Genomic DNA, 11,101 nt, shown 5'->3' on the forward strand with positions numbered 1-11,101 from the left:
ATATCCAATCTATAGTTGAATTTGTTTGAGTTTGACAAACACCACTCGCGATATATATCGTGGGCACTTTAAGTAGTTTAATATCATTGAAGGTGATAATACGGGGGTGGGGCTGTGTTTTGACACATATCAATATTTACTTTGTAAGTAATTAAGGAGAACATTTCTAAGATTCATGTAGGACAAGAGGATACTACTATACACTAGATGTTTTGATGACCAACCATACATCTTCTCTGTCATTATTGTCGTCGTCATTTTTTATGTTATTTTACAATGCTTTTTAACCTGTTAACAAGAAGGAAAAACAAGTTGTGACTTAACTTTGATCTGAGGTACTTTAATAGGGAACTGTTCCGAACAAGCCACTAGTCTTTGCAGGATTTTCTATTCTATTTCTGAACTTTTTTATAAGCAAACATTTTTGGTTTCGTTGAAATAAAATGAAATGAAATAAATGGAAGATTGAGCAATGTGTGTGTGTGTGTGGGTGTGTGTGGGCGAGGGTGTGTGTGTGTGTGTGTGTGTGTGTGTGTGTGTGTTTACGAAGCACATGGGCTAATGGCCGCAGCCCCGAAAAATGGTGACATCTGAAATATTTAGGCAATTGTCACATTACAGTTTTGAAAAAGGAAGTATAGTGCATTCTACTAAAACTTTCATTCTACTTAACTGTTCTTGGAAGAATCACTGTCGTCAAGTCATTGTTGGTATCCAAATTAAACTACCTTTTTTTGTCCCTCCCTAATCCTGGTGAAAATCTTTTGAAAGATATAAATGCTCACTGTTATAGATTTATATGGGGGGAGAAACCTGATAAAATAAGTAGAAATCAGATGTCACAAAGTTACTCAGACGGAGGGATTAAAATGATAGATATATACACACATTGCCAATCATTACAAATTTCCTGGATTAACAGATTAGTAATTGGCTCAATAGATAGCAATATCCTCTGTCTTTTGCAATATTTCTTGCCTGAACGGCAAGATTTAAAATTATATATGGGAAACAATTATTTTTGGGAACTGGCAGGTAAAACAAAGAACCTTTTTTGGAAAGAAATGTTCACGGCTTATAGTACGCTCTTGTCCGTGCATTATGATAACATTTCTTGCCAACCCTTATGGAATAATGATTACATTAAAATATGCAATAGCTCAATGTGTCAAAAGGGAGTTCGTTTTGTCAGTTATATTTTAGTCACAAATGGTGATTTTTTTTCTCTCTGGCACACTTTCAAGAAAAGTATAATATTCAAATAAATTTTATTTTTTATCGTGGATTATGCGATGCAATTAGACAAGGGTTTAACAATTGTACTATTTTTAACAAGGTGCCACAACCTCTTTTCCCAGATACAATGGCATTTGTTATGAAACGTATCTAGGATGTTCACATATCTATGCAATTGTATTAAAGAGAAGAAAAGGACTATGTAAAAGTTTTCTTAAATGGAAATGCATTTTCGACCTGAACGATAAGAGTTGGGAAACATATTGTTCTATTGGATTTAATTGTACCATTGATGTGGGCTTACGATGGTTTCAGTTTAAAGTCTTGCAACGCATATTATATACGAACGATCTACTGTTTAAAATGAATTTAGTCCCACGAAAAGAATGTACATTTTGTAATGAACAGATTGAAACAGTTATACATCTGCTATGTGATTGTACACATGTTAAAAATATTTGGGGTAGGTTAGAACACTGGATTAATACTGGAACCGGAAATAAATTAACATTTTCATTACAAGATAAATTATTTGGTTTAAAAGGTTCAATTAATTATGCATTGAATTGTATACTGATTGTGGTGCGACAGATGGTGTATACTTGCAAAATAAAGAAACAATTGCCCGACTTTGATAATATTAGAGATTCGATTATAAATTACTTCAAAAACGAAAAGTATATTGCAAATTCGAACTGTAGAAAAAATAAATTCACAAGAAAATGGTTTCAATTCAGGAATTTGTTTACTTAAAATGACATTTTTTCTGTATTTGTTTTTCTTTCCATGAGTGTCAGAAATGAATTATTGATTTGTTAGTTTTATGTTAACTCAACAGTTCAACAATCTTTGTATCTTGAAAAGCCAATTTTATTTATGTTATAATGTAAATTACCTTGAATATATATTTTTGTATGTGTTTCAAATGAAAATCAATAAAATCCCTGTGGAGGGAAAAATATGGATAAAAAAATTCTACCAAAAATTCCAAAATGATTTTACAATACAATCATTAATCCTGATCATGTCGAATAAAACTACCACACGATATCTCTGATGAATATTTGTATGTATGGATGATAATACAACAACAAGGAAACGGTTGTAAGGTAATATAAAAAGTGAAAAATCCCCAAATATCACACATTAACTCCTTTTGGGTGTAGTATTAGATTCTATCTGGATCAGGCTATTTATAAAATTATCTGCATGTCTGACTCGTAATTCAATACACTGTACTCATGCATGGTTTATTGATTTTGCATATGAGGTGGGTTAACTTGAGCCGTCATTGTCACCGATTTAACAATTGATATTTGAACAAATCATCCAAAGAAAACGTTGGTGGTTTATTTCTTGAACATGTTGAAATTGTCAAGCTAGGGGGAGGGGGCATTGAGCCACTCAGGAATATGCGGAAATAAATTGGGGTTCTACGAACCTCGAATCCTGTAAGAGAAATTGCTGCATTATGGCAAAAGAATGAAGATTACAGGAGTGTGTTGAAAGAAAGAAAGATAGGTTCTGATATATGAATCATAGTTAAATTAAGCTTGGAAACGTGGACTTTCACAATCAAAGAGTCCATCATAATTATATTATTTCACGTCTTGTTTCCTTTTTCTTCATCTCCCCCTCGCTCAAGTTTTTTTGCTTTTCGATGGGGGGGGGGGTGCACATGCCCACTGTGCCCCCATATCTACGGCACTGCCCTTTAGTAAATCAAACTAACTGATTCAAATTAAGAATAATCAAATTCACAGGGAACTTACATTACAGTTCCATATGACAAAATATTGACAGGGCTTTTCCCGTTGTTCATCTTGATTAAAATCATATGTGCGTGCTACTATAAGCTAGTTTCTGATGGTACATATTGGGCTGGTTGTCCCTCTCCTCTACAACATAGTCTAACTACTGATGTTGTAAATAAATATACCATTTTCGTAATTGTAATCAAATTGAATGCACAAATCTTTGTTAAGTGCCTCGCTACTAATCATTTCATTCACCTGTAACGAATAGTTAGATTTCGATAGACAGAATGCGAGTTGCATATTGATGCTAGGTAGGACAAACATTATGGCTTGTCCTACCTAACAACATGTGATAATATATGCAATTCGTATCCTGATTGTTGAAACACAATTTTTCGTTACATATATTGTAACGATGCACTTCACAAAGACTTGTGTATTACAATTAATTACATTACAAAAAGGGTCTATTCATTTGACATTTAATTTCCGTCTCCCGCCTAATTTGTATTCGCATTATGACAAGTCATGCGTGCTATAATGAGCTAGATTTCTGATGGTTGATATTGGGTTGGCTGTTCATCTCCTCTACCATCATCTAATTATTGGTGTTGTAAATGAATCCATTTGTCACTTGACTTCCGTCTCCAATCTTCGCATTTATACGCATTATGACAAGATGATTGCATCTCGTTTTGGTATACATGGCATGAATGGATGAACAAACTAAATCATCTCTTGTGAAAAGCTTGTGAATTGCCACAAGATCATTCCGACTTTTAATTATGTTTACCGAAAGAATCTGTCTTAAATGTATACATTTCTTGTTGTAGATCATCGCTCTTTTAAAATTTCACTCATAGGTTCACCAATCTGCAATGCTATTGCCATCGAAATAAAACGTTTTGTTTGTGTCGCAAACTAGGTTGGTCAACATTGGTGAATATTGGAGCTACTTAACACATTATGGATACAGAGCTAATCAGAGGCAGTCCCTACGTCAGTAAGCCAATGCAATGTCTTTCTAAGCTGGCTTCAAAGATACCAGTATTATGGTGAATCCACAATCCACATCGATGTCTCATATCACCATTGTTAAGTCGAGTTGGCTTTGATGTCTCGTAGGAAATAAAAAGAATTGATGGGGAAGGTTCGAATAGCTTAAACAGGTTAAATTTTAAACGCGTTTCAAAAACTCAGTCTAGTTTATATTTTGAGACATTTAGGCCAACTTTTGGCTAAAGCTTACGATTATCATGATTATTTTCACTTTTGGTCATTGGTAATTTTCCAATCGTTATTATCAGCAAAAAAGATTTGATTGACCGGCTCTTTGAAAGCCATTTGCATAATGAATCCAGCCCAAGCTCTAAATAGCACATCTGTGTTTGCCAGAGATGTAGAGCCAGCAACTGCATTAATTTACGTTTTAATTCTCATAACTGCGGTGACTCTTAACGCTATCGTTCTAGCCATCATTCGCCTACAGAGAGAACTTCAAGAATACATGCGATTCCTATACCAAGCATTAGCGACACTGGACATGCTTCTTGGGATTGTGTGGTGTACATGGTCCATCCTATGGTTCTGTAATAATCAAAGCCTTGAAAAATGCACCATTGCCGGTCAGGTGCTTCCTTTCCTACAGCGCTCACTCATCTTGTCCGTCATGGCATGTCTTTGTGGCATCAGCTTCAATCTATATCTCCTGATCACAAGGCCACTGCGTTACCACAACCTTGTCACAAAACCACGATTCTTCTTCATCCTGGTGGCAACATTGATTGTTATCGTACTGATTTGCGCGGTCTACTTGCCAATACCATATTCGCTATTTTTAAAGATCACAAATGTAGTGATTGAACGTTGCCTGAATCCTGAAATAGGGATTCAAACAAATCAAACTTCTGCTATTGACAGTTTACTCATCATCGTTCCTATCTGCCTAGCGCTTGTATTTACGCTGGTGATTTACGGAAAACTCCTAGCAATCGTCTACAAGAAAAGACGCATCGATGTCAACATACGTCTACAGAATCGTACAAAGGCCATTAAGGTTGAGCCGCGTGGAGGCCTTAAGGAGAACGGTAATCATTCACCATCTCGTCGTCCAAGAGTCAGTGTTGCTGAGACTAGCGGACAAATAGTACAAGAACACAACGCAGGATTCTACAAACGATTCAAAGGAATCATCACCGTTCTCCTTCTCTACGGTTCTTTCTGTGTCGTTTGGATTCCGTACATCATTCACTTTTCTTTGAGCAAGATGCCTAGCTGGATTGAGATGTTCATAGACGTTATTTCAGTGAGCAGCACGTGGACACAACCTATGGTGTATTTACTTACTAACGAAGAGGCGAGGAAATTGGGTTGGAAATTTCTTCAACGCCGAATTCAAAGGCATTAAAGTATACTTGTTAAAGTGATCTCATTCTTTTATTAATATACACATTTGATCTCGATATTGCAATAATGCTTCATTGTGTCCATAATCTTAAGTGGATGCATAGGCAATATTATGTGAAAATCTCCGTGATCATGTATAATAAGTTAAGATATTTGAAGATGGTTTTGATGCGTGGTACACCTGGCTTCTGTTGCCATGGTTACAGAGGTTTGTGTCCTAACATCAATAAATTCCAAACACTAGTCCTGGCAAGGAAAAGTGTTTGGGATTCTTGTGTCGCTGTAAACCATTAGTTGTTAATATGTGGAACACAATCTCATTCAACGCATGCTTTTAAATACGGTCAGATGAGCATACAGGGCCTTAGGGCCCTGGTAGGGTCCAGGGACAGAGCCCCCGGAAGCCCAGGGGTTTTAAGCATTTAATTATGGTCAGATAAGCAACCAAGGGCCAGCTTATATGGCCCTTGGTGGGGACTAGTGGGCAGAGCCCCTGGAAGCTTAGGGGGAAATCATGCCATTTCAGCAACATGTGTTAATCATAGCTGGTATCGAGTTAGAAATAAACCACGTTTGAATATTCGTTTTAGTTTGGGGGGGGGGGGAACTGCCCCAAGCTCCCCCATTAGCTGTAATACGAGAACAAAAAGGGAGTGGGCAGACCTACCCAGAAAGCAAAGTTAAAACAGGGTCTTGCTTAGTTGAGTGTAGAGTCATGAAGACTTTGTATATTATTCGATGTCGTGAAATACGTCTGCCCTGTCGTATATTTGGGGCACATAAAATCTAAAGGACAGTTTATTGGCCAAATAAGGTGTAATGAGTTGGATTAGTTTTCCGATATAAATCTATGCACGAGATTTAATATGGTAACTGAACCTATATTACCAGATACCCCGTGATTTGCCAAATATCTTTAAAAGGAGAAACAAGTATGCCTTTAGTTGTGTGCATGGCACTTGACAAGTTTCAGAGTGATGCACAAGTACTATTCCTTCATGAATTCGAGATTGGGGAGACACAAGTTTTTTCTTTCTGAAAAGGGTGCCGTGACTGAAAAAAAGGTTGAAAAAACGCTGGTTTCAATTCGTGTTATACAAGAACTATATACTGTAAGATGTTCATTCTACTGAGAGCGCGAATGCAATCGGACTTTACAAGGGATTCTGCTTTTAAAATTTTGTTTACAAAATATGAATTCATCTATGTAAAGATGTAAGGAGCGCTTTTTGCTGAATTCATGGATCTATATTGTGTTTTAATTACGCAAACACCACGGGTTAGTTCACAATATTGTGCAGTTTTTATAGGGAAAAACATGAGATCTCAAATATGTACCAGAAGAACAATCGTACTGACCGCTGTGGGATACATACTCTGAAAACTGATGAGCATACTATCACTAGCCCCCAGGACAAGGCTGAAGCACTGAACAAACAATTCAAGATGGCTTTCACCAATGAAACTGATGTTCCTGCTGATCTCCTTCCTGAAACATCTCCGTATGACTCCATGCCAGACATCCACATCTCAACCGAAGGCATTGTTAAGATGTTAAAGAAGTTGAAAGTCCGGAAAGCCCCGGGACCAGATGGAATACCAGCATTGGTACTCCGCAAGCTTTCAAGAGTGGTAGCTCCATCTCTGCGTGCCATCTTTGATGTCTCATACAGGACCAGTGAAGTTCCAGATGATTGGCGCCTTGCGAACGTGGTCCCCATCTACAAGAAGGGAGATAAAACAGATCCTGAGAATTACCGCCCAATCTCTCTCACAAGTATCATCTGCAAAATGATGGAGCACATATTTGCAAGTAACATCATGGGTCATGCGCGCAGAAACAGTATCCTCTGCCCACTTCAACATGGTTTCCAAGCTAAGAAGTCGTGTGAACTCCAACTGACTGGCTTTGTCACCGACCTCTTGAACAACATGGAGGACAACAATCAGACGGACATAGTAATCACAGACTTCAGTAAAGCCTTCGACAAGGTTGGTCACCAGAGGCTTCTGAAGAAGATGGAATACTATGGTGTGAGAGGCCACAACATTGACTGGATATCCAGTTTTCTCTCCAACCGTAAGCAGCAAGTTGTTCTAGATGGTCATACGTCATCAACGGTAGAGGTCCAGTCAGGTGTGCCTCAAGGGTCAGTACTCGGACCCTGCCTCTTCCTTTTCTACATAAATGACCTGCCAAACCAACTTTCAACGAAAGTCAGACTCTTCGCCGATGACACGGTTCTGTACCATACCATCCAGACACCTGAGGATGCAGACTTGCTACAGCAGGATCTTGATCAACTTTGTAGGTGGTCAAGCAAGTGGATGATGGCACTAAATCCAAAGAAATGCCAGGTCATAACTGTCTCCAGGAAGAAGACCAAGTATGTCCATCGTTATTCACTCAACGGAGAAATCTTGGAGTCTGTGTCAGCTGCCAAATACCTTGGCATTACTCTCACTGCTGACCTCAACTGGACACAGCATGTATCTGCCACTTGCAAGAAGGCAAACAACACCCTAGCCTTTCTTAGAAGGAACCTGCGTGTCAACTCCACTCGGCTTAAGACTACTGCATACCAGGCTCTCGTTCGCCCTCTTCTTGAGTACGGGAGTGCTGTTTGGGATCCACACACCATCAGATGTGTAAACCAGTTGGAGATGGTCCAGAGACGAGCAGCGAGATATGTTCTCAACCGCTATCATCATACATCTAGCGTCTCTGATATGCTGAGTCAACTTGGATGGACCTCCCTCCAGAAGAGAAGAGAGCATCAACGTCTCACTTTACTGTACAAGATGCACTACTCTTTGGTTGACTTTGACATCCACCACTACATCCAACCGGCAACAGTCGTAAGAACTACAAGATCGTCTCGTCCTTACTGTTATCGTGTCATGCAGTCACGAACAGAGCAACATATTCACTCCTTCTTTCCTCGCACTGTTCGACAGTGGAACGCTCTCCCTCTTGAGGTTGTCCTGGCTCCATCAGTGGAAGCCTTCCAGCGACAACTAAAGACCGGGGGGAAGTAAATTCCGGCAATGTTTTTTTACTGGCACTATGTATATATACACCTCTCACCTGCACACCTGGACATCCCCATGTCGCAACACACATGCACTCGCACACATCTGCAAGAATCTTCAGCAGTGAAGGAGGCAGATTATTTTGAAGAAGAAGAAGAAGGAGAAATATACGTTAAAAATTACATTTTCAGAGATCCTTTTAATTTGCAAACAAGTTAAGTTTGTATCCTTATGATCTTGTCGATCACATGGACTTGTTATTAAATGTGAAATATAATTTCATTTGATATCAGTGTTCCATTGAAGTTCACTGATATATCGAGAGTACGGTATTAAGTTTAGGCTTTTTAGCTTTTTAATATTTTAATAGTTCCATCGCTTTGAGGATCCTCGGTAAATCCCGCAGATTCACCGCTTCAAAATTAGTGGACTACATTCCTCGAGTTTTTGTTTGTATGTCACCTACTTTTCAAGATATTTCATCAAAAAACATTGTTGTATTACGGAGATATAGCGTTAGGTGTCCAGAAATAGTACATGTTATGTCCTTTTGTGATTTTGATGTGCTTGTTTTCTTAATGCTCTTGTCATGACTGTTTCCATGTTCTCCAATTTCCGTCTTTAATACTCTGATCGCATATTTTGTAAATTGATGTATATGATACGAGTTAACAGAGAAATTGAGCACTGTCTGTCAAACTGTTATTATGTTTGCCAAAACAATTGAGTACATACGCATTGATACAGAGTAACTTCACTTTCCTGCCACGAAAATAAGATCCGCGCAGCCAACAAGAAGATGTTCGTTGGGTGCTGATACAATGAAAGAGAATTTCTCCTGATATGGATTTTTAAAAAAATCCGCTTGATGCTTTTGAGTGACGCTAATGTACTTACTTTAATGAATAACAGTCTTCACAAATTTTCATAAAGGTATCGGTCTTCATTGAAGAGACAAACCCAGGATCTTGGTGTATCACATTCGCTGTATAAATGAATGTTATAGTTGCTGCAAAAAGCTGCGAAATGGCTCTAGCACAAGCCCAGAACGACACATTGGTAACTGCCAGAGAAGTAGAGTCCGGAATAGAGTCCGGGGCAGCTGCCATTTACATTGGCGTAATTGTAATGGATGTTACATTTAATACTGTCGTTCTAGCTATACTTCATCAACAGAGGGAACTCAACGAATACATGCGAATTTTGTACCAAGCATTGGCAGCACTGGATATCATTCTTGGGATTGTATGGTGTTCCTGGTCTGTCATTTGGTACTGTTTCAAGAGCCTGGAGAATTGCATTACCACAATCAAGATGTTAGCTTTCCTCCATCGCACCCTCGTCATGTCAGTCGTGTTTTGTCTCTGTGGCATCACCTTTAATCTGTATCTCCTGATCACAAGACCATTGCGATACTATACCATAGTAACAAGGGCGAGATTCTTTTCCATCCTGGTGTCGACGTTGATAGTTATTGTATTGCTATGCGGTATATATTTGGCAATACCACTTTCCCCCTTTTCATTGATGACAGGTGTACTGATAGTTCATTGCCTGAATGATGATCTAAGTATAAACACAAGCCAGGCATCGTATGTTGACGGCTTAATACTTATTATTACCATCTGCCTGGTTCTTTCGTTTACGTTGGTGATCTACATAAGGCTCCTAGCGATTGCCTATAAGAAAAACGTCATTCGATTTGTAAAGCGGCCAAAGACCGTAGCGGTTGAGCCGCGGGAAAACCTTCAGGACCACTGTAATCAGCCACCAACGCGTCATCCAAATCGTAATGATCCAAGGAGAGAAATGGTGCGACAAAACAACGCAGGATTCTATAAACGATTCAAATGAATCATCACCGTTCTCCTCCTGTGGGGATCTTTCTGTGTCGTTTGGATAGTGTATATCCTTCAGTTTTATCTGGACAAGACACCCAGCTGGGTGAAGATGTTAGCAGTGAGTAACACATGGATTCAACCCATGCTGTATTTACTGACTAATGAAGAAGCGAGTACTTTGTCTTGGAAACTTTTACAGCGCCTTATGAAAAGGCGTTCATGAGTACAGAAATCTTACATTGATGACATAATATTTACACTTTATGAAGCAAGGCTGAAAAATTTAAGTTTAGCCCATTGTTCATGAAAGTGCAAGAAGTACTAGACCGAGAAATTTAGTTGTATTGAACCTCTGAAAACTAAAGTGTGTGGGCTACGAACCCCAAAACATCGGTTCCATGAAGTTTCGGTCCCGCGGACATACTTTGACAACTAGTCGGAAGATTAACGATACAGATCTAGAAGGACCACGATGTCCCGTCACCAGTTAACGAAAAGGTTACGTTAATTGTTTGTGAATACAAAATCATATTGCATACAACGCGGTAAATTTGAAAGAGAAAGGAAGGAGAGTCAATAATAAACTGTTTCATATAAATGCGTTAAGACATACAAGGAGCCAAAAAACAACAACCTGTAATTAAAAATGTAAGCTCAACATTAAATATGAATACAATATTAATCAAACATGTGGATAATGATCTGTGTAGATGGTTGAATGATATGCAATGTATGGCCCAATTAAACGGCCGACTGCAACATTTTGTCTGAAGCTTGTGGACATGTATATTATATTCATCATCATCATAATCATGTTTTAGAAATAAA

This window comes from Strongylocentrotus purpuratus, unplaced genomic scaffold (assembly GCF_000002235.5).
Source record: "Strongylocentrotus purpuratus isolate Spur 01 unplaced genomic scaffold, Spur_5.0 spur5_scaffold_7, whole genome shotgun sequence".
Lineage (NCBI taxonomy): Eukaryota > Metazoa > Echinodermata > Echinoidea > Camarodonta > Strongylocentrotidae > Strongylocentrotus > Strongylocentrotus purpuratus.